General features: G+C 36.1%; 1 protein-coding gene across 2 annotated transcripts in view; it reads left to right on the forward strand.

Moving 5' to 3' along the window:
- LOC130442063 (SH3 and multiple ankyrin repeat domains protein 2) overlaps positions 1–24675 on the forward strand; it is a 194564-nt gene that overhangs the window by 62089 nt on the left and 107800 nt on the right. The window contains exon 1 of one of the 2 annotated variants that reach the window (XM_056776099.1): positions 16046–16196. The exons of the other annotated variant lie outside the window; for it this stretch is intronic. The gene's annotated coding sequence lies outside the window, so the exon portion shown is untranslated. Of the gene's footprint in view, positions 1–16045; positions 16197–24675 lie in introns of those variants that run through there. 2 annotated transcript variants of the gene reach the window in all.

Raw genomic sequence — 24675 nt, forward strand, 5'->3', positions numbered from 1 at the left:
CAACAAATTAAGATACTGAGTAAACTGTACGTGCTTTATCGCTCGGCAATCTGCTGCTTTCTAAAAAAAAAAAATAATCAGAGCGATATTGAGTGACGCCCAACTTTGGCTTCCTAATACAATAAAACTGTCTATGATTGTGATTTATTATTGTGCAGAATGGTCACGGCTTTGTCATCGTTTTGTTTATACTTTTTACAGGACGTCCATACAAAAATTTGATTATTTAATATCATTTTATTGAATGTACAATCACGTTTTGTGTTTTGGAAATCACGAACTGTCATTTTTTAACGTAGAGTTAATATTAAAGATAGAGAGAGCTGCAACTAAGTGAAAATGTATTATTGGCAGACAGAGAAAGGACATCGGTATACCAATTTGTATCTCTCTCTATTCGTTACTGTTACCTTTGTCATTTCCACCACTCGAAACTTTGCAGCATACCGATCCAATCAGAATGTAGTAGAGAGAGATAAATAGTAATATAACAAAATTATTTCTCTCTTTATCAGTAGTTCTTCTTCTTTTTTTTCTTCTCTTGCTGCATATCCACTCTTATATTCCTCAGCCAAGACATGAGCAATATCATCCTGTTCGAGGAAATCGAAGCATACTATAAAATACGCGAAGGTGTCTTTTGTAAAAAAACTATCCCCCAATCTGAAAAAAGTTAGAGCAGTTTCGGAAACGAAGAAATTGAAACGGAATTTTCAGTCCTCAAGCACCTCAAGCACTAATTGGAGCTTGATGATGAAACTGAAGGCTACGGAGCTAGCTTGATATACCTAAAACTGAATAGAATACAGAAAACAACAATAATTCATCTTTTCAATTTTGAAAATTATTGATTTGGTTTTAGGACTACAAGTTTACGAGTTGAACAGCCAAGGTAGAAAAGATCTGAAAAACCTTGAAATATAATGGCGGGTTTACACCCTACGACAAATTGAACGACAAATCGTCGTTGACAAGTTGTAACGATTTGTCGAATATCGCATGTCCGTTTACACGTACCGACTTTTCGTTCAAGTCAGTCAGTATTTTCTCCTGTGTGAGGTGAATTGTGAAGTGCTTTCCAGCATGGAGGAATTACTGTTATGGTATATGTACATAACTTGCCTTGCAACAAGTGTGAAGAGGAAATGTTAACATTCCCTGTAATAAACTTACAAAAAACACCCTAGACCCTGGTTCAAATGGGTTTACTAACCTCATTTATGTTTCCTTCTTCGGTTTCATCGCATGTGTTTTTGGAAATCCTTGCTGGTTCGACGTCATTCAAGAAATGGAGATGTTCGAAATACCACAGATTTCATTTATAAACTTCATCACTACCTGCTCCGGATTTCAGGGAGTTGTTTATTTTGTTTTGTTCCCTTTTATATACTGTTCTAAATGAGTTGATTTTTTTGACAACTGTAGATCTGTCTGCTTTTGGGTCGATCTCTTGATATTTTTTCACTAACTCGGCGTAGGCTAAGTCCTTCTTGTTTCTGTCAGAATAATCCTTGCTTTTGGTTTGCCACAAGCATGTAGAGTTTCGGTACAATTCAATGAGCTCTAACAGGAACTCCCGAGAGGCTCGACGTAGGTCCGACATTTCACCGAAGCAAACTTATAATAAAAACTGATTAACAACAAAAACTTTCACTCAAAACCAGAAAATACAAAATTTACTACACTGTCTAGATGGCTTCACAACGGCAAAACTGAGGTACTTCGCTCCAAAAATAGAACTGAGGTGACCGATTTGACGGAGTCACCGTTTACACGTTCCGACTTGTCGTTGCAAACCCGAGAAGTTTGTGGAAATTTGCACCAACCTTCCAACCTGGCTCCAGCTCAGACAAGTCGTAACGACTTGCGGTTTACACACACCGACTTGCATGCAACGACTTATCGTTCAGACAAGTTGTTACGATTTATCGTAACGTGTAAACCCGCCTTAATATTACCACCTTTGCATATCAAATTAGGGGTAATAAAAAAATTGTCAGAGAAGCTTGGATGGCGTTTGTCAAACAACAGATCTCCTCAGTATTCTGACCTCATCAAAAAAATGCTCAATGCAATGGGATGTAATATGTCCTTGAAAATAACAGCAACACAGGCCGCTCTTAAATAATGAAAAATTCTATTATAAGAAAAGTTATAATTATCTATAAGTATGGACGTTGGAGCCACATCGATACAAAATAAAGTTCGTAATTTGATACCTTAATAAAATTCAAGTGTCCAAGGGACACCCGAAATCAATCATCTATGATGTGGGTCCCTATTAGGATCGTGTACCACAAAATTTAATGAAAACCATGAATATAAGTAGCCAAATTTATGATTCTACACAGTTACATATAAGACAAAAATTCGGTAATCCGAGAGGATACGTGGTTAGCACCAGGGATGAGTTAATTTACACACAAGAGAATATATCTTTGTCTGGGTTGAATTAGTGCAATGTTTTTAAATTAAAATAATTTTTAATGGGTAATTATTATATCAAAAAGGCGCTACCAAGGAAAATGGTAACCAACAATGTTTGCAGATCTTTGATGTGGGTCCCCATTAGGATCGTGTACCACAAAATTTAATGAAAACCATGAATATAAGTAGCTAAATTTATGATTCTACACAGTTACATATAAGACAAAAATTCGGAAATCCGAGAGGATACGTGGTTAGCACCAGGGATGAGTTAATTTACACACAAGAGATTGTATCTTTGTCTGGGTTGAATTAGGGTAATGTTTTTAAATAAAAATAATTTTTAATGGGTAATGAATGAAAACAATGAATATAAGTAGACAGAAAATGGTAACCAGCAATGCTGGCAGATCTTTGATGTGGGTCCCCATTAGGATCGTGTACCACAAAATTTAATGAAAACCATGAATATAAGTAGCCAAATTTATGATTCTACACAGTTACATATAAGACAAAAATTCGGAAATCCGAGAGGATACGTGGTTAGCACCAGGGATGAGTTAATTTACACACAAGAGATTGTATCTTTGTCTGGGTTGAATTAGTGCAATGTTTTTAAATTAAAATAATTTTTAATGGGTAATTATTATATCAAAAAGGCGCTACCAAGGAAAATGGTAACCAACAATGTTTGCAGATCTTTGATGTGGGTCCCCATTAGGATCGTGTACCACAAAATTTAATGAAAACAATGAATATAAGTACCTAAATTTATGATTCTACACAGTTACATATAAGACAAAAATTCGGAAATCCGAGAGGATACGTGGTTAGCACCAGGGATGAGTTAATTTACACACAAGAGATTGTATCTTTGTCTGGGTTGAATTAGGGTAATGTTTTTAAATAAAAATAATTTTTAATGGGTAATGAATGAAAACAATGAATATAAGTAGACAGAAAATGGTAACCAGCAATGCTGGCAGATCTTTGATTAGAGACACTCCGGAATCCGAATATAAAAGACGATCTAAGAAAACATGTTTTTTTGGTGCTGATAATAAAACGCAGTTTCGTAGATACTAAATATATGAAGGGCCGCATATTTTTTTTTTCGCCTTTCTTATTTATTTATTTTATAAGAAGAATTACGAATCACATATTTAGATAATAATATCTTCTGTTCCCATTTGACCCAATTCCATTAGTACCTGCTCAATTTTATAATTTATAAAAAAGATATATATCTAAGAAAAGTACGTCTTTCCGTACTTGAGCACCACAAACGATCATCTAACGGTACCACTTCTCTAGATTAGGTCACATGCAGTACGACTTGTGTTGATATGCTATCATTTGTTTGTTTTTTTTTTACCGTCTGTCAGATGGTTCATATAACAGCCTACCATATCCCGTATGTACTAGTTCGCGCAGGATCGGATCAAGCTCACATTAAGGGTTGATTTCGACGATAAAATTGATCCAATTATAAATATGTAGGAGGAGGATTCTATGCTACAAATACTTTGACATCACTACCAAATACTTCCATGGTTGGTTAATCATTGATTCATTCAAGGATAATACCAAGATGTTTAGAAGCGTTTTCCTGATAGATTATTATGAATACGCAACAACTTGATTTCGAAGGAGAGAGTGAAAGAAGTGGAGATGTTGCGCCCTTGAGCTTTCTATGTTAACAGTAAAGCGTTGACCCTTGATATGTAAACCCCAAAAAGGTTGTGACTCCATTTTTGAATGGAACCCAAGCACCTAATTGTGTTAATACGTCCAAGACCAGCAATAAAATCTTTGTTAACTCATTTTCATTCGAGGAAACTTTTCATTTCTCGAAACTTCAGAGAGTTTTTCTTCATCTCACCTCTTTGTGGCACAGATCTGGTACGATTTTGCGGGTGCAAGCACTCCTGCCACGTTAGCTCGCCAAGAATTTTGTCGAGAGCCTCTAGGAAGCGCTACACGATTATCTGGATCGTGTATAAGAATAAACTAACTGTTTGCATTGCTCTAGGCGGATAAAACCCGTTTGAGACGTTTCGAGGCACCTAATCAATTCAAACGGGTACATACAAGGCAAATACAGAATATCGAACTCAGTACGAGATTCCTCCCCAAAAAAAATAATTTACCAAAGTCAACTTTGCGACGATATTATAACAAAAAAATGCTCTCAGTATTACGAAATTATTTTCTATTAAACGTGCTCGATAAAGATGTTATTAAAGCGATAAAATTATTATTAAAGTGAGTCGTTTCGTAGGTAGATATTAGGAACGTGGTTTTTTTTTAAGTAATTTACGTAAGCCACCGAAGGGCATTGACCAAAACCGGCCCTGGATTTAGATGAATGTTATTTGATAGTTATGGTTGCGATGTATGTGGGCAGGGGATAAGAATAAGTAGCGTGTGCTGAGAGAGACAGAAGGAGACGTATTGCCACAGATCGACAAAAAGTCGAATAGGTATCCGTGTAGGTGATAAATGTTATTTGTTTTACACGTTCGTAGAAAAAAACTTATCAAAAGATTGACGATATCATGTAAAACGTAGAAACGTTTATAGTCGGAAAAAACTTTATATGTTGTTGGAATTTGAATATAACGAAGCAGATAATACAGAAAAAAGAATTAAAATGTCTGAATAGTTGATTTTGTTCCTTTGATTCGGATCCTGTTAGCAAAGTAACTGAGGATCGACGAAACCAGTGAGTTGCAGTTTGTGAAGCATCTTTGTTTTCACTTACTAATTCTTGTAGCAAATATTGCTTAGGATTTATAATTTTATATTTTCTAGATGCTACAGAGGTTCTTGATCTGCCTAAATTTTCTCCTCCGGTTGTTACTGCCCAGAGCTGCACTCTTTCAACGTTTCTGATGTTATACGTTTGTTAATCAACCCGAATTACACGTTTTTTATTTACTATTATTTAACGACTTTTTCATTCAATAGCCATCACAATCTAATAGTTTCAGCTACTCATTTTACAACCTGATTAAGCTACGATTCTGGTCTTCGTCAGATTCTGTCGTTCAATACAGCAACTGTTTTCTCTTTGACTTAGGAGGCGAGGATTCCGGTCTTCTTCGGGTTCTAACGGACGCTACTGTAACTGTGTTTCTCTTTGATTTGGACAGCTACGATTCTGGTCTTCATCATGGTTTTGTCGCTCAATACAGTAACTGTTTCCTCTTTGACTTAATAGGCGACAATTCTGGTCTTCGTCAGGTTCTACCGCTTGACACTGTATTTATCTTTCTCTTTGACTTAGGAGGTGACGATTCTGGTCTTCTTCGGGTTCTAACGGACGCTACTGTAACTGTGTTTCTCTTTGATTTGGAAAGCTACGATTCTGGTCTTCATCATGGTTTTGTCGCTCAATACAGTAACTGTTTCCTCTTTGACTTAATAGGCGACAATTCTGGTCTTCGTCAGGTTCTACCGCTTGACACTGTATTTATCTTTCTCTTTGACTTAGGAGGTGACGATTCTGGCCTTCTTCGGGTTCTATCGGACGCTACTGTAACTATGTTTCTCTTTGATTTAGAAAGCTATGATTCTGGTCTTCGTCAGGTTCTACCGCTTGACACTGTAGTTATCTTTCTCTTTGACTTAGGAGGTGACGATTCTGGTCTTCTTCGGGTTCTATCGGACGCTACTGTAACTATGTTTCTCTTTGATAGCTACGATTCTGGTCTTCATCATGGTTTTGTCGCTCAATACAGTAACTGTTTCCTCTTTGACTTAATAGGCGACAATTCTGGTCTTCGTCAGGTTCTACCGCTTGACACTGTAGTTCTCTTTCTCTTTGACTTAGGAGGTGACAATTCTGGTCTTCTTCGGGTTCTATCGGACGCTACTGTAACTATGTTTCTCTTTGATTTAGAAAGCTACGATTCTGGTCTTCGTCATGGTTCTGTCGCTCAATACAGTAACTTTCCTCTTTGACTTAATAGGCGACGATTTTTTGTTGCTTCTTCTTCTTCTTGCGTTTTCAACGACCCATTTAACTTGCGTTTATCTTTTACCAATCGCCGTTCTGTTTACCTCTGTTTGTAAAGCCGGTTCAGGCATATTTTTCACTAAATGGTGGGTAAATATGAAAATAGGACTTATATTACTACTTTATCCATTCAAAAACCACTAATTTTATTCATTACTTCCTGAAAGGTACACGAAATTCTTCCTATTTTACCTTTTGATTCAACGTTTTCGTTTACAGAAGTATAACGATTCAAATATAAAAGATAGACAAAATTCACGACTTTCGAAATTTGTTTTAATTAAATTAGGAGATTCAGCCTAATCTGATCATCGGTAGTGTTTCAAATTAAAATATCGCGAATTTAAAATCAATCAAAATAAAGTTTTAAACATCATTTTTGTCAATCTAATTAGAAATTCTCTTATTTAAGATGAAACTCCTGCTCAAAATCGCGCCCTTGTTGTTCGTTTATATCTTAAGCCGCGTCCCCACTTGCAACGCGAACCCAACGTCGTTGCGAACATCGCCTTCGATTGGCCGTAGGTTTCAACTAGATGCTTCAACGGAAATATTACATTTTGTACATTACAAAATGTTTGATGTTTTTTTCTGGTTCACGATGATTTTCTTTCGTAGTAAAATATTACTTGTACGATTGTCGTATAAGAAAGAAATCCCTTTCGGTACGAAGTCGTTTATCCTTTTTCTTTTTTCAAAATAAAGTATATTATCTTCATCGAAGAGGAATTCCTGCTGGCGCACACTTCATATTCGATAAAAAAGTTTTATTGTCGCTAGTTCTTTCTGATAGCTTTATTAATATTCTCATCGCATTCGGACAACAAAAATGAGAGTGTTTGTGCTTGGGTTGTTAAATAAATTCTCGATAGTTGTACACACACTATTTTGAATTAAATTATGTCCATCTTAACGTTTTATTCGTAAGGATATTTGTTGCAGAATACTTGTTGAGGTAATTCATGCTTTTTAATGTGCATCGAGAGTTATAAATTCGCCTCGGGCGCATTATCCAGATACTAAACGTATATTAATGTTAGGTCTTTATTTAATATAAACTTTCTCTGAATTTGAAGATTCCGTGTTGTTTACTTCGTGTTCTATGGTGCTACATCCTGTTGAGGCTCTTAATCTTTATAAATTTTTTCCTTTAATTGTTACTGTCCAGAGCTGCACTCTGATGGTATGCGTTTGTTAATCAACTCGCATTGCACGTTTTTGATTTACTATTTTTGGTTCAACAACCGTCACAATCTAATAATTTCAGCTACTCATTTTTCACCTTAATATTGCTTAATAAAAATGAATACTTTATATCAACATCCTAATCGAGCCTTGCAGAGGAAACAACTCTTACATCGGGGCTATCTAAAATCAGTCTCTCTCTCTAGTTCATACTAAATCACAGCTAATAACGACTTGAACTTGTATAAGTAGAATCTCCAATCAGAACAAAGCTGATAATTTTATTATGATTTGTAAAATATTAGGTTAGGAAGTTGTATACAGCAATATGCTGTTGAAGTATGACATCATAATATAGTAATTACGGACTTAATTGAAAATATGTCTTGTAAATTGAAAAGAACCTTCCGAAAAACTTGTAAAATCGGAATAATATCAATAGAATGTAATGAATAGTGAAAAAAATTAGGTTTGTCTTTGCTATAAATACATTTTTCGTTGAAATTTCAAATCAAAATTCCTCTGAATCCATCTTACGTCGTGTTAAGTGTCGAGACAATAATTTATTTGAGATCAACAAAATGGCGGAAGTCCTAGCCTGAGTGTATAAATTTTTCTTGTTGTTATCTAAGCGAAGAAGAATGCCCACAATTAGCACGTGTGAACGTGAGGATTTGAAAAACGTGAATGCCCTAAGTACGTGAGTAAACAGATCAAGTTCTCGTTTTGTGTACTATGGTATATATATTCCGTGTTGGGGTCAATGCAATACACACTTTTCATTTTATTTTTTCCCAGTCACATTTGCAACATTTGCTGTTGTTTTGTTCTTTGAAATTTCCTGTTAACCATGCTAAATTTACATAACAACTAGAAGAAAAATCTCGGGTATTATTACCAACTTCTTTCTGACTAATCTATGAATTGTACGTAGTTTGATTTTAGAGATGCTTAGAGCTAAGCGATCTAGCAAAGTCTTGTTTTGAAAGGTTCTTCGGAACCATTTTGACTCAGATCTATCTTATCTCGAATGAGTTAAGAACAGTCTGACTGTTCGGCAATTGATATTTAGTTGGTCTGCTATCGTTTTAACCAATAACTGACTGTCTAGGTGGTTTTGGGTGCGTATATGCTACGCGTTACTGTCACGCTTCCATGAGCTTCTTTGAACGTTTTATGTCAACCAAACACTCGGAGAATCGTCTACGATTGTAATCTCTAGCTAATTCTGCAATCCAGATATATTCCTAAGTATTTGGCGTGTCCTTGTTTTTGTCTTGTCATTGTTTGATCCAGAGCTTCAAGGTTAATTTGCATGAGGCGGGATGCTGCAGGTAGCTCTTGGTGATTAGTGTGGATGAGCTGAAGGCGTACCTGATGTAGTTCGTCTAGGAGTTTTATTTGTACTTGCTGTTGTTGTAGATAGGGTTTCAAGATGAGGAATTGGTTATGTGGGAGGTTTTTTCTGATCTTTTATAAGTAAAACATCAAACCAGACGTTGTCAAAGGACAGTACTAAGTCCAGAAATTCAGCAGAACATTATTCTTCATTTTCAAATGAACTGATTTATTTTTTTCCAAGATATAGTGTTGGGATCTGAAGCTAAATTGGTGGTCATGTATTATCTCTTGATCCTCAGAGTTGGGCTTAAGTTTTTCCAGTATTTGGTTGAGCTTCCTTCCATGATAATGATTTTACATTTATGTAGATCATCCTACCAGCGATTAAGTTGTATCCTGGAGATTTTTTTGGATTAAACTTGGTTTTCTCTTCAAGTTAATGGTGTCTATTATTTTTCTTGTTAATTTAACCGAACCTTACCTATAAGATTGAATAAAACAAAAAATATATCGTTAAGTAAATGACAAGAATGTTATGATTTGATGAATAATATCGTTGAAATGAGATGGGTAATTCAATTAACCTTTTTACACATATAATTTTAAACTTAGCAACATCTCTTAAGTCGAATGATATCTTCATTCACAACGTCATTAATATTACTAGCGTTTTTTGTTTGTTATAGTGGCGAATTTAGTGAGAGCAATTTGTGAGATCCGTTACTGACATTGAAATTATAATTTTGTATTCGTTATACGTTATAGAGAATTGGACATTGGTGAAAAGGTGAACGATCTTCTTAACGACATTATTACAACAACAAAAAACTTTAATTAATAATTTTACGCAATATTGTGAGAATTCTTCTCAATTATTAACTTATATAACGTTGTGGTTTCCATATAACAACGATAAGTCGTGTGACTAACTAAGAAAAACACATTTTAATGCCGAAAATCCATTTTATTCATCAATGTTAATTCCTTCAAGTGCAATACAATCGTTCCAAAGCTTCCTTAACATCTCCATGCCGTGCTTGTAGAAGGATTTGTCTTTTGCCTCATAATAGGCTCCAGTTTCAGCGATTTCTTCTTAATTTGAGCTAAATCTGGACTATAAGGTGGATGAGGAAGAAATTCGTTCAATTTAACCATCGACTTGTGAATCGGTGCATTGGTGAAACATTCGTTTTTTCTTCGACATATGGGGTCGATCTTCCTTCATTTTTGCATTCAAACGATCCAACAGTTCTATGTAAAATTATCTCTCCCTTTTGGAGATAGTCGATGTACAATATTCCACGTGCATCCCAAAATACTGAAGCCATCACCTTCAAAAACTGATGTTGTGCCTTTGGACGTGGTTCTACAGTCGCAGTCCACTCAGATGATGATCGTTTTGATTCCGGAATCACGGACGCAAAAATTTCAATTCGATTCGATTGGATATAACCAATTTGTGTACTTTTTTTATGTTTTTTTGGAGTAACCACCTCATTTGGATGACCAGAACGTTCACCATCATCGGTGTCTGTACGATCACGTTTAAATTCTACAAATTAATAACAATTTATTTCATTAAGAAGCATCAAGAAGTTTAGAATCCATTGTTTTGGAAATAACAAAAATAGCTTCACTTAAATGGCTGTCATTTTTTTCGAACTAATCGAAATGTCATGGAATTTTGACACATAGTTTTTAGAAAGTTGGTACTTCGTAAACGTCATAAGGATTTGACAATGGCAGCGCCATCTGTGTGTCAGTCACACGACTTATTGAATGATGTAATATATCTAATAATAAGCACACAGATTAATACAAAAACGAACTTAGATGATGTTTTTTAAGAAAACATCCCTTCGAATCGACTACCTATGGAACAAACTTTCCAGGATCCCGATGTACACGAATTTAAAGAACTGTGCAAGTGCTAGGAAAGCATCGCTTTTAAATGAGTTGATGTGAGATTGTATTTGAACTTAATGTGTATCGTGATCTGGACTTTTAGAAAGGAATTGTCTTCACAGATGAAGAAACATTCAAGTAATATAATGACGGACGTATTGACCTTTACAGACCACCAAATTCAAGATTTGAAAAACAAACAAAAACAGTGATTTCAGTAAATGTTTTGAGTATCAATGGGCCTGGCGTTTCTTGAAGAATTGGTGCAAGGTTCAATTCTGAAATTTATCCCGACACTGTTACCATCGGTATAATTATGATGGAAACGTTTTTATTTAACAAAAACCATTTTTACCTTGTCCACAACGCCCGCATAACTTAACAACAATATTGAGATTTTTCCGTGACCGGCGAATATTCCTAATATAAATCCCATCGAAAAATTTTGGGGGTGATTTATAAAAAAAAATTAGAAAAGGATCTTTCGTCCGAGAAATTGAGAAGAGCTATAAAAAGCCGTTGAAACATCATGGAAAGACCTTAATTTAAACGGAAATATTCGTCGGAATTCAATCCACTCCCCACCAAGATTAAGATTCGTTTATGACATGGTCTGTAATAAAATTGGTCGTGGGAAGCTATCTTAATCCTTCCAGTAAAGGAGACGGATCCATCTGCCGAATCTTTACTGAAAGCAACCGAATTCGCTGTTTATGGAAGTGATAAGTCCGGCAAATAGTAAATTTTTTGATTTGAACTAGTATCAATGAGTCTGGCGTTTGTTGGAGGATTGTTGGAAGGCTATCTTTGATCCTTCCAGTACAGGAGACGAATATATCCACCAAATCATTACCGAGGTATTGAAAACAGACCGGAAATCTACGGAATTCGCTGTTCTAGTATGAACCAATACGTTTATGGAAGTGATAAATCCGGCAAATAGTAAATTTTTATCTTTGAACTAGTATCAATGAGTCTGGCGTTTGTTGGAGGATTACTGGAAGGCTATCTTTGATCCTTCCAGTACAGGAGACGAATATATCCACCAAATCATTACCGAGGTATTGAAAACAGACCGGAAATCTACGGAATTCGCTGTTCTAGTATGAACCAATACGTTTATGGAAGTGATAAATCCGGCAAATAGTAAATTTTTATCTTTGAACTAGTATCAATGAGTCTGGCGTTTGTTGGAGGATTACTGGAAGGCTATCTTGATCCTTCCAGTACAGGAGACGAATATATCCACCAAATCATTACCGAGGTATTGAAAACAGACCGGAAATCTACGGAATTCGCTGTTCTAGTATGAACCAATACGTTTATGGAAGTGATAAATCCGGCAAATAGTAAATTTTTAGATTTGAACTAGTATCAATGAGTCTGGCGTTTGTTGGAGGATTACTGGAAGGCTATCTTGATATTTCCAGTACAGGAGACGAATATATCCACCAAATCATTACCGAGGTATTGAAATCAGACCGGAAAGCAACCGAATTCGCTGGTTCAATGGTTTCATTCGGTAGATCTGACCTCATCATTTTATCTACTTTGTTTCATCGTAAATCACAATGAGCATTTCTTCTATTACCCAAGAAAGTTTTTGACTAGGTGTCCATATCAACTTAAGATCTTCTAAGTCGATTCAGAAAGATCGAGTAAAAAGATTATTTGTTGCTATAGATACAAAGACAAAAGTATTAGTGAGTGATGGTTAGGTTAGATAGTGGTCTTCAGAAGAAAAAAAAAAGATTTTCCACTATAATATTCGCCAATATCTTGTAAAGAACAAATGGGTTTTATCAACTTAATAGAGGTAGACATGCCAAGAAATGCCAAATAAATTTACAAGACTAAAAAATCGCAAACATCTGATCCAAGACATTTCAATGAATGTAAATTGAGATCGATCAGAACGAATAGGGCGTATTTAGTTGTGTATCACCCTGTAGGAATTCAGTGTCCTTGCAATCGACCTATAGTATAATATATAAGCCGCGATACGGTCGTAATTTTCCAGATAAAAAGCAGTTGACAATGATAATAACACGACTATCCATATGTTAAGCACCAACCATTTCTAATAAATCAAAGTATACCGAAAACGATTAAAAGAACGCACAGCATAAGCGCATCTTATGGGAAACTGTTATGGGTTTTTTTTACATCTTAAACCATCGATGGATGTTTATATTACGGGTAGATACGCCACGAATATAATTACTTTTATAGGATGTCCGAAAATAAATATATTAACTGTTTTGGAAACGAGTAAACGCGATGCGCAACATCTTGCATTCCCTCGACTTTTATCTCTGAAACTTGGTCAGTTTTTCAATCGCGAGTTTAAAGATTGAAGATGAAAATAAAGTGAATGACGACAATATGGATACCATCGCCACCGCTCACCAATATTCCCGTCGAGAGTCTCTAGGAAGCGCAAGGTTCTGGTTCGGATATAAGATCTGGAAATCGGTGTCGTGGTCACAAAAACTGAAGCCCAATAACCATGGGAAGATTATTGAGAATGAAAATATCAACCAAGTGATGAAGCACATTTCCAACTTGGTGATTTTGAACTCCAGGCGAAGTTTTTGAACTTTTCTATTAGATTATTGAATAATTTTTATAAAAAAGTTGGGAAAAATTATGAAGGAAAATCAAACGACCCATATACAAAAGAGTTATAACCATTACCGCGGTTTGAATATTATATTTTATCTACGACTAGAATGAAAATAAAAAAATATCATCGCCGGGTTGGTTTTGGTCTTGCGGGATCTAGTCGTTTTGTACTGAGTAGCTCAGGTCCTGGAAATGCTTTCTTTCGGTACATTCACCTAGTTATCTGTTTCTGGTGGTAGGTTATTAACCTGATTCTCCAATCCTCCTCCTCCAAAGTCAACAATATAACCAACAGATAACTCTGGTAAAATTAACAAGGGATAAATCTCGAATCAGACCACGGAGTAGAGGTCGACCACGAAAGGGGTGTAGTGATAAACTAGATCCAGGATATCGAAGAAAAAACAGGCGATAGACAAGTGTTCAGCATTCCGTTATCATAAATACTATTTTTTTCACTTATTTTTGCTCCATGTCTTCAAAATCGTTCAGTTTCTTCAATATGTACTTGCTGATTACCCAGCCTGGTTTTTTTTTCTAAGAATCGCAGTTTTAACAATTCAATTCGACGGTTTCAAGTGCCATCGTTGGAAAAGATGTTGTCTAACAGAACAAACAGTTTCACCGACACAAACGCCATCTACTACATTTAAACTCAACTACGCTGTCAAGTTATATCAAAAGAAACCATCGTCGTGACATCATATTATGATCGGACATATTCTTTCGATAACGAAACAGGGAAACAACCCTACAATTAATCATCCCTGTCACTATTGTTGTAGAGTTGGCGACAGTTTCAATAATAAGTAACAGTTATAATTCGACTAACTCAGCTCAAATACCTGGAACGATATTTGTTCCAGCGTGCTTAAAATACTGCGGTTGTTGTAGTTTAATGCGAGTCGAGCGATAAGAATGAGGGTAATTTGCGAGGTTGTCATATTTCCATCGAAATCTTGCGATAAATTTAAAAAAATTAGAGCCTAATACCATGGGAATAGAATAAACAGATAATACTTATATAATAATGTTATAATTTTAGAAAATTTTCGTAAAATTGAATATTATCATTTTGTTAGTTGCTTTATCTGTCCTAGTTTCCAAACAATGGACGTAATTTCCCTAAATTCCTTCTTCTATTCGAAGTTTGTGCAGCTTGGCAACCGTGTAAATTCGAAGGGAAAACGAGCGCTTGCGTTTTGCTTTCGATTGCGTCTTTGCCAGATTGTAACGTCAAGTAGTCGTTTGAGTGGAAATTAATAATGTAAATGATGTCGAGTTTAGGGCAGATGATTATAAAGTTTAAGGATTAAAGGGTAGAAGTAGTTTTGAATATATTAAAATCTAACAAAGAAATTTTTATTTATGAAACGAAATGTTTGAAGGGATGTATGGAAAATTTCCTATCGAATCATTACGAAACTCGAATTCAAAGGTAAAAAATCTTTTATTGATATAATTTTACGTAGAAAATGAATAAAACGACGAATAAAGTTAATAATGAAGATATTAAAACAGTAGAAATCTCGTGGCACTTAAATATGTATGATTCAATGATGATTAGTTGAACTAGGGCTGAACTGCTTACCACTTCTGGATTTAAGAGGCTTCAATGAAAGTAACGAAGTCTATGGCCTCGAATTCACAATGGAAATGTTTGGCTGTTTCTTTTGATTCTTACAAAAACGTCAAAAGCTAAGTTTTACCGTTTTAGTAACCAGTAAACTCTTCTTAGCTCATATTTGTTTAAAGAAAGCGCATTTTAGGATCAGTTGGTAGAAAAGGAAAGAAGTAGTGTCAATTAATGTTCCTGCTTGTTTTCCCGCTGTAACTGCGGTTCTCTTCGCGTTCCAAACCATATCTCTTTGCTAGAGGATTCCATAGAACGCTTATGCAGAAAAGAAAACTCTTTCCGCATCTCTCGACGGCGTCTCCAGGTCTTTTTGTGTTACCCCGACGAACTCTCTTGTCGCGGCCCGACTTTTGGACTCTTCCCGGATCTCTTGACGGCTTCTCGACGGGAATCCGGAATAGAAACCGGATTCTCTTTCGCCCGATGGGTGTGTACACTCGTTTTCCTGGATAGCTCTATCTTCCATGGTCTATTCAATTCCTTCCTTGAGGATCTTAGTCGTCTGCTCTATCCTCATTACATATTCGTACCAGAGCTTAATTTGCATTCTCTTTGAAGTCGTGTATACACGACCTTTTATCTGGATATCCTGTACGATCTTCTCAATTAGGCTATTTCCGCAGCCTCTATTGTTTTCTCCTGTCTATTCGTCAATCTCCAGCACTCGCATTCATACGTTAGTATGGGCTCATTTTTGTGTTTACCCCTTCTCAAATACCTCTATGTTCGTTATTTTCCAAGTAACCCATAGATTATGTGATAGTTGTCGTGGAAATAGATTCAACACTCAAACGGACTCTATCTAGTATCATCGGAGATATGGCAACGTTGTTTCGCCACCCCCCAAGAATAACAATTCAATTCAACGTTTTCCTAGCAGGAGGCAGTTGCCGGGAGGCGGTGAAAACGGTTATATTAAGGGGCGGTTGAAGCGGATCAATTTTGCTAATTCAAAAACGGTTAATTATTGTTATTAGTTTTTTTTTGTGATGTATGTGTTTGTGGGGATATTAGAAATTGGATATTAGTACACCAAGTGGAGTTTGTCGGAAAAAGGTATGATGTCTTTGTTTCCCTTTTTTTTAGAAAATGCAAAAAATATCGAAATTCGATTATAGATGAGGCGGTAGATGAGGGGTTTCAGTTTAAGGGGGTCAATTAATTATGAGACATACAAACAAAGGAAAAGACTTGACCTAATTTTCTTATTAATTTAGTGTGTACATATAGAAATAGAAAAGTGATCTGCTTCCATTATTTTATCCATAATCAAGCTCGTTTTTTAATTCAGAAATTAGAATGCCCTCAATTAATGATGATTTTGTTCAAATATTTGTAAGTTTTTTTTTTTAAAATGAAGAACTTTAAGGTTAGGAACAGCAAAAAGTCGCTGGGGGTCAGATTTGGTGAAGTTAGCGGCTGCCTCGTTTGCTCTAGCTAACCAATGCGAACCCTTAGTAGACCAGAAGCGATACTGGTGAATTAAAATGTTATTATATTATTATTCTATTTCTAGCGGAAATTGTAACATTGCCAGATTTATTATATCTTATCTGCGGGACGCTTTTTCTACATTAACAAAAATGCCAAAAACACAGGTGTTTCCAGATCATTTCTTCTTAATACCGAGGATCTAACTCACCATCAACTTTTCGTTTCAATTTCTAATCCTTTAACGTTCCAAGCTAACATCTTTTTACTGCACGACACTAATCAATGACATACACACACACACACACACACACACAAACACATTCGATGGTCAGATTATTCTTAACAAGGCTGATGCCCAATGAAGGAGGTCTAAAGCAGAAATATAGAAGAAGGCAATACCAGTATATTGACTGATTACTTTGGAAAGCGTTTTCTCAGAACACAGGCCCGTCTATAAGACTACTAACTGAAGAAAGAAGTGTTCTCCACCGGCGGAAAGGTTCTACTGAATTAACCCAAGCAGAACTAAATAATAAAGAATGAAAAAACAGTGGAATTGCCTTCTCATTCCACAAATAGACACCTGGGTGAACCCAGAGAGATCAGTTATTACTTGACGTAGATGATATCAGGGTATGGCAGCTTCCGGGAATACCTACATCGTTTTAAGCGGGAATGTCGTATCTTCCGCCGATGTAAACCAAGATGATGAGCATGCCTTCGTTTCGAGTCATTCCCAACTTTGTTGAAGCAGAAGCTTCGACCAGAGATATAGGTGAACACACACCCACACACAGTTTAGTGTGACCACGGCATAAATTTTGTGTTAATAGATGATGTAATCAATTGTATGTAGTAATGGCTTTTAATATTTCATTTGTACTTTCCTAATACTGTCTGCGAAATTATTATCTCGTATACATTCAAAAAAAAACCATATTGGATTCATGCTTCAATAATTGAAAGTTTTCATATTCTTTTAAACAAACAATGTCGTGATTGAATTCACAATAAAAACAATGAAATTTGTAACCTCATTGTCGAAATTTATTAAAATTGTATAAATAACGACGAAAAGTGGGACAATTATGTTGGTAAACTAACTTTATAAAAAAAAAACAATAACAAATAATTCAACTTTGTTAAATAGGTAATAAGAAATATACCGAGTATCCCCATGAGACAAAGCAGTAAGACAAGGAGGTGTTACAAGTCATTATTTTTTCCGAAATAGCAATTAAAATAAACAAAGAAACATAGAAAACACAGATAAACATACCAAAAATAAAAATACTAAAAGTATCGAAGAAACCAGAAGAAATGGCTGTATAAATAATAAAATAGAAAAAGAAAGGACACTTGTAACACCTCATGGAAGAATTGACGAAGAGGTGACAACGTGTGAAATGAAGATACTGAGAAAAACTCGATGAAATAAGGCAGGACACAATTAGAAGCGAATTGGATGTAGTGGATGCAGAAAATCAAACAATTCAGATCGTTTGGACACAAAGTGACAATGAACGAAGACAGTTAAGGTGATATGGAAAACTGTAACCAACAAAAAGAAGATGCAGACTCAGAAAAAAACCTTAGAAAGAGAGGACGACTTAACTGGAAACGGACTAAACTGAAACCAAATATAGAACCAAACGGATAAGAAATATTAGTTCTACACCTAAAATTGAAACTTTATGTTTTCGTTATAGACTCCCGAGGGTTTTTTTGTCTGTTTCAACCCCCTGTAGAAATTTCAGGTCATTGAATCGATTAACAATTGGGGGAGAATGTAAATTTAGTGCAGACATAAATTAGATTGTATTCAACCATCAAATTTTTTCTTAAATTGTTTGGAAAATATTGAATACCAGTTTTAATAGAAGAACCTCTTTCTTAATAATTGAATAAGAAATAGGTTACTGTGCAAAAGGACGATGTTAAAGTAAACCCCACCGGACCTTCAGCCAGCGACTGCGGATCCCATTTGGTGGCTAACCCGGCAAGAAGGCAACCCGTTCATTAGGGGAGAAAGCATTAGGAGAACGCCATCGTGAGCCACAACATTCTTGCTGAAATTGCGTGTTATAACCGAGAAGAAGCGGTCGGAAGACCCACCAAGCGCTGGAAGATATATGCCAACAAGTGGAGATGCTCAAGAAGATTCTCATAGAAGCATATAAACCGAAAAGAGAAATTAACTGCAGGCTCTGCCTAAATGTGGCGATATTCGACTCTAGACCAATCAAAGACTGGATAGAAGAGGTAATAGCAAGAAGAATAGAACCAATTGAAGACATCAATCTGCTAGTTGGAAGATACGAACTTGTTTCTCCTTAAAGTTTATCAAATATCTACAAAAAAATATGAAAAACCACCAAAATGTGTTTTAATACGAGAAATAAATAATTTTCTATTGTGCTTGTATATTTTCCACTTTTCCGATAACGCCCATGCGGATCAAACCCTCGAAGTTGATTATTCACAACGTATTTCGAACGTGAATAGGTTTTGGAAATTTGCATTTGCATAATAAGTCGACTGGGGGGGAAGTGCTTCGATTAAAACATTAGGAAGTTTTAATATAAAGATATACGAGGTCTGGCTATTAAATAACGAAGATTGGTTACGAAGTGCTGGAAGTCTTCTTTGGCGAAGGCCTTCAAGAGCTCCGCCGTTTTGTGCTTTACCGCTTCCATCGACTCGAATCGGATCATTTTCAAACCAGATAGACCTTTTGAAGCAAGAAATTTTTCTTATCGTTTCTTTATCGGCGTTTACAGCCTCGGTAATCATTCGGATACTCATTCGACTATCTACACGAACGATTTGGTTGGTTTTGGTCACTTTTGAGACAGTCACAGGGCGACTTAGGCTTTGATCATCTTCAGTGCTGTCTCGGCACTCACAAAAGCGCTTACACCACTCAAAAATACGCACACGAGATAGAGAATTGTCCCCATAAGCCTCGTGTAACAATTTGTAGCACTCAATCGGGAATTTTTTTGAATTTAACGAGAAATTTGAGATTGATACACGTTCGTTTCAAACCGCTACTGCACAAATACTATAATAGTGACAAAAACGTGTTTTGGGACGTGCATAGATATCTAGATACCCAACGCACTAGTCGTTTTTTACCCCACCCGTCTAGGGCGCCCTCTAGGCGCGCAATCTCGTTATTTAATAGCCAGACCTCGTACATCGCTATTGAAAACGAGATAATGACTACCTGTACACATAAAAAAGTATGAATTATTCATCATTACGAAGATGATCCCAGAAGTTACAATCCATAATAATTTTTAGAACAATTCAATGAGAAAACAAAAATTTACTGCCAATTTTTCAAAATACACTTTACCTATTGAAATGAATCAAATTTCTTTCGCAAGTTTCACCAAATTAACTTGTCGTATATCGGTAAAATCGTTAAATAAAGGAAGCAATAATGATTTTACTTACATAAGCAGTAATCACCATATTTATTTTCATAAAAAACTAATTATCTCTTATTATTTTTTTGCTGATTATTCGGTGCGTCCGCGAATGTGTGAGAAAATTTTATTACCGACCGAATATTATTTAAATCTATAGTAACGTCAATAGGAATCAAAATACTAATTGTATTATTAATTTCATCCCTTCATTCGAAAAGTTAACCGAATTGAGGTCAATTTATAACCTTTTGAGCTCGAGTTGGCACCCTCGATCGCGATCAATATAAGTTAACCAACGTTAAGTCAAGTAGAGTTCAAGAAGTTCAACACGAAGCTACAAGCTCAACAACATTTTTTCTAGATTCTTTTCCATTCTACCCTCTTCATGTTTCAAAATTTTCTGATAGGCTTCCTTCGACAGCTACTTCGTGCTGCTAGCGCCTGGAACGGATGTCTTCTACTTATAGGCTTGCTTCAAATCCACAAAGAGAAGCTTCAGGTTTAATCCTTGGGACATAGCTATTGTTCTGTGACCTTTTCAAAACAACCTACTCGTATACTTTATGTATTGGGTTAATAATTATCTCACCACATTGATTTGGTATCTGCCGCACGGTTCACCATTATACTTTATAACCTCTATTGGAATTTTCATTTCTACGGACTTTCTGTCTTTATTCATATTATTTATTATGACATCTTTTTCTGTTTACGATGGTATTTGCTTTACCAAGACTAGTTCATTTACTGTCTTCTTTTTTTTCAGGCTAATCTTTTTTCTGTTTACTTCTTATAGAAGCGTATCTTGTTTGGAGATTGAGGGTTCTAGTTTGGTAAGCAGAAGATCAAAATCATACAAAAACAGTCGGTGAAAATATTGACTTTCCCCAGATCGTATTTATAATAAATAAAAGTGTATATTACAACAACAACTGCCACTTGGACGTCGATGTTACCACCCATACAGGAAACCCCAGAGTTGACAGAGGGGCCAAGCCTGGGAAGTCTAGCTTCGGCGTACCTGTATTGGACCATGCGTGGGGCACGCTACTTAACTCAGCTTCGGCCATACCAATGATTACCCAGGCTCGGGCCAAGGTTGGTTGATCCAGCCTTTGCCATTCCTTGACAATCCAGGCTGGGGCAAAGGTTGGACCAATCCTGGTTAACCCAGCCTTGGCCATTCATTGGGGGCCCAAGCTTCGGCTGTTCGGTCACATACGGCGTGGTTCTGATCAATCCGATCTCTAGTTTATTCAGTGTGTGTCTTTGTTATCACATTTTTATCATTTATTACTACTGAAAGTAACCATGGCTGAAGCGTATCTCCGAGTTCAAAGATGGCGTGCATTCAATAGAGAAAAAAAAACTCAATTGTGAAAGGGCAAAGCTTAATAATAAAGATAAAGAAGAAAAAGTTATGTAATGAATAAGTCTTGTTATTCCTGTCCTGAGAGTTAAGGTTGACCATGGAGCCAGTCTTGGCGATCAAGCTTGGACCATCGTTATCACTCCAGAGTTTTACCAAGACTGGGCAAAGCCTGGCTTACAAGCTTGGCCCAGAGTTCTACATAGTTGGGCCAACCTTGGGCCCTTGGAACTCTATGGGCAAGCGCGCTAACTTCAAGAGGCCGAGTTCCTCGCGAGTCTATGCACTTTTTTGCTTTGTCGAAGACATCATCGAAGCTTTGGAACAAGCAGTGAATGAAAAATCCCAAATGAGATGTAAATAATAATTAATAATACCAAATCAACCTGCTAATCAACCCAGAAATCTGGCAATAGCGCTTTTATATGTATTTTGATCCCAAGAAATCGAAATTTTCGCGGAAAGTCGTGCAAGTTCAGATACCTGGCGTCATAATAAACAATTGAAGTAATATACTAAGAAGTTCTAGAAAGGTAGGAAACTGATATTTGAAGAGCGAAAAATAAGAATGTACCCATCATTTAAGTTTGTAAAATTAGGGGCAGATAAATTAAAACCTATGGGTTTGACTAAAGACGAGGTTTCGAGATGTCTTAAATCGGTTTCGATTCTAATAACAAGAATATCGAAAAATGGAATGGAAATCTAGTGAAACAGTTGAGATCCCATAATAAATCATTCAAATTCCCACTGATATATTAAAAGTAAGTTGATTTAAATATAAAATTTCCTAATACCGTATAAACTAACGCGATTTTCTTTACAGAAAACGTTTCAATTAGTAATTCAAATAATATTTCTGACGTAAAACCAGATAATTATTACTTATGATGCTTCTAATTACCTGAAGAAACAGGTAGGTAATACACAATGTCGCATCTCCACTTAATAATTATATATAAATTTAGATATCTTCCTGTCTTCGTTCGAGAAGATGGATAAATCAAAGTCTTAAGGTACAATGATGGATTTTTCATATCGTGTTTTATCAAGCTGGACCCAAAAGCTTACCAAAAACTACCATTTGGTTTTAATAACAGTAACTCCCACTAGGGCTAAGTAAAAAGGGACACCAAGGTTTGGTAGGTACTCCCATCTTGGTTACCTTCTATTAAACATCATTTTTCCCTTCTTTTCCTTTCTTTCAATGTCCAATTGTGGTATTTTTTGAGACTGTGTTGTCTCCGATCCATTGAGGTCGTTTTTTCATCATATCTGAGACACTCAGATTAAGTTGAAGAAATCAATAACGAAATTGAAAGAGAAAACTTTGATAAAACAGTATAGAAAGTACAATTTTTGGAAAAATCCTTGGATTACCAGTGACATTTTCCTGAAAATATCAGTGGGAACGCGATGAGCTTTCCACGAATACTTTTTCAGTATTCCAGAAGGCAGGAATCAGAAAATCCCAAACATCTTCTGTCTAATCCTTCAAGTTATGGACCATTAGAGATTGCTCAACTTAAAATTTCACTTATAAAGTTTTCAATTAATCAAATCTATTAAAATTGTCATAATCACACCATGGTTCATCATCAGTAATGACCTTTGATGTTCCAGCTTTTGAAGACAACTTCCACTGATCCGTTGAGGAAGCGTGTAACCTCTGCTCGGACTTCATCGTCGCTCTTGAAGCGTTCTCTACTTAAGTGTTCCTTTAGTTTAGGAAAGAGGTGATAATAGCTAGGGGCTAAGTCCAGGCTGTACGCGGCATGGACCATAACAGTCCACCTAAATTTCGTCAAAAACATCTGTGTTTCATGAGCCGGTTATTCTGGAATGATCGCAGGAGTTTGGTCAATATTTCAAAAGATCTATCTGAGATTATTTTCGTCCCGGATTGCATGAAATCGATGAGGCAGTACCTCTTTCCGATACTGAAGCACAGTCACCATTAGCTTTCCTGTTAACTCAATTTCTTTGTCCACATTTCATCTATGATCATAGAGTCCAACAACTTTTCCTTGTTGCCTACTCTCTCACATTGCGAGCGCAGTTGGTGATAACAAGGTTCTTTCAATTGTGACATGGTAAGACTTTGAGCAGCTCATTGGTGATTTTCTGGACAATCGCATTCGGGGCTGGTAGTTTTCCACTCCGTTTTTCATCGTGCGATTCTTAGGAAAAGCCATAGATCATTTGCAGACGTACTGAACGGGCATGCACTCTTCAAAAAAGCCTGAGTGAGTTGGAGGTGAATTTCCAAAGGTGGTAATTTTTTAGCGTGGAGAAAACTCGAATTTCACGCTGAGCAATTTTTTTCGTATGTAGCGTAGTACTTTCCTTCGAGGATGTAGCTCATTGAAAACCTTGGATGGATAAAAACGAAACAAATTCATAGACAAGCCAAGTAAAGAACAAAAAATGAATAATCAGTTGCGCCATCTAATAATTCTCCGGTTAATATTGGGTAAGATACCATCGAACCTTAATATCCTTATATTCACACGATGAACATTAGAAATTTCTCACTTGCTAACGCATGCAACTTACAAATATCTTAATTGCCGTATAACTTTTACCTATTTATGAAATCGTTAACAGTAACAAGACGTAATAAAATAAAATGTGCGTACAAACATGTGGATTTGTTGACGTTGACGAAATAAACAACGAAGATATTAGAAAAGTTAAAAAACTGGTAGCAATAATAGGAAAGAACAAAATAATAGGAAAGGTTAGATCAAATGAAGGAACTGAATACAAGAAGGAGTTGAAGAGAACCAAATGCATAAAAAGATATAAGAAAAAGACAAGAAGAAATAATTTTAAAAATGGAGCGTCCACGATCTATCCTTTTTCTTTCCGTACCGTACCTTGGGGTACCTTCAAGACGATTGCCTCTATTCGAAATAGTTGTTCTAACTCCAGTCCTTATTCCTGAGTACCTCGTCTTTATTGGTATGTGCAGTCCACTGGTTCTTGAGGAATCTCAGATAGCACCACCACTCGAAACGCTTCTATTTTATTTATGACGCCCATGTACAAAAAAATGCTCCATACGTAACAGCGGAGTGTTAGCGGCTTTTATTAGTGAGAGTTGGTTTCCAATTACTGAATGTCATCTCTTCGTCGCATTGTTCAACCAGCTGACCAACGATGTTGTATCCGTTGAATGGTTCCCCATCTTCGACCAGCCACTCTGTCCACCAGGATCTGTGATGATAAAGGTCGAACAACGACGATAATTATGAGGATGATTTCCGGCGTTCCATTTTGTGGTCTGATAAAG

This window comes from Diorhabda sublineata, chromosome 1 (assembly GCF_026230105.1).
Source record: "Diorhabda sublineata isolate icDioSubl1.1 chromosome 1, icDioSubl1.1, whole genome shotgun sequence".
NCBI lineage: Eukaryota > Metazoa > Arthropoda > Insecta > Coleoptera > Chrysomelidae > Diorhabda > Diorhabda sublineata.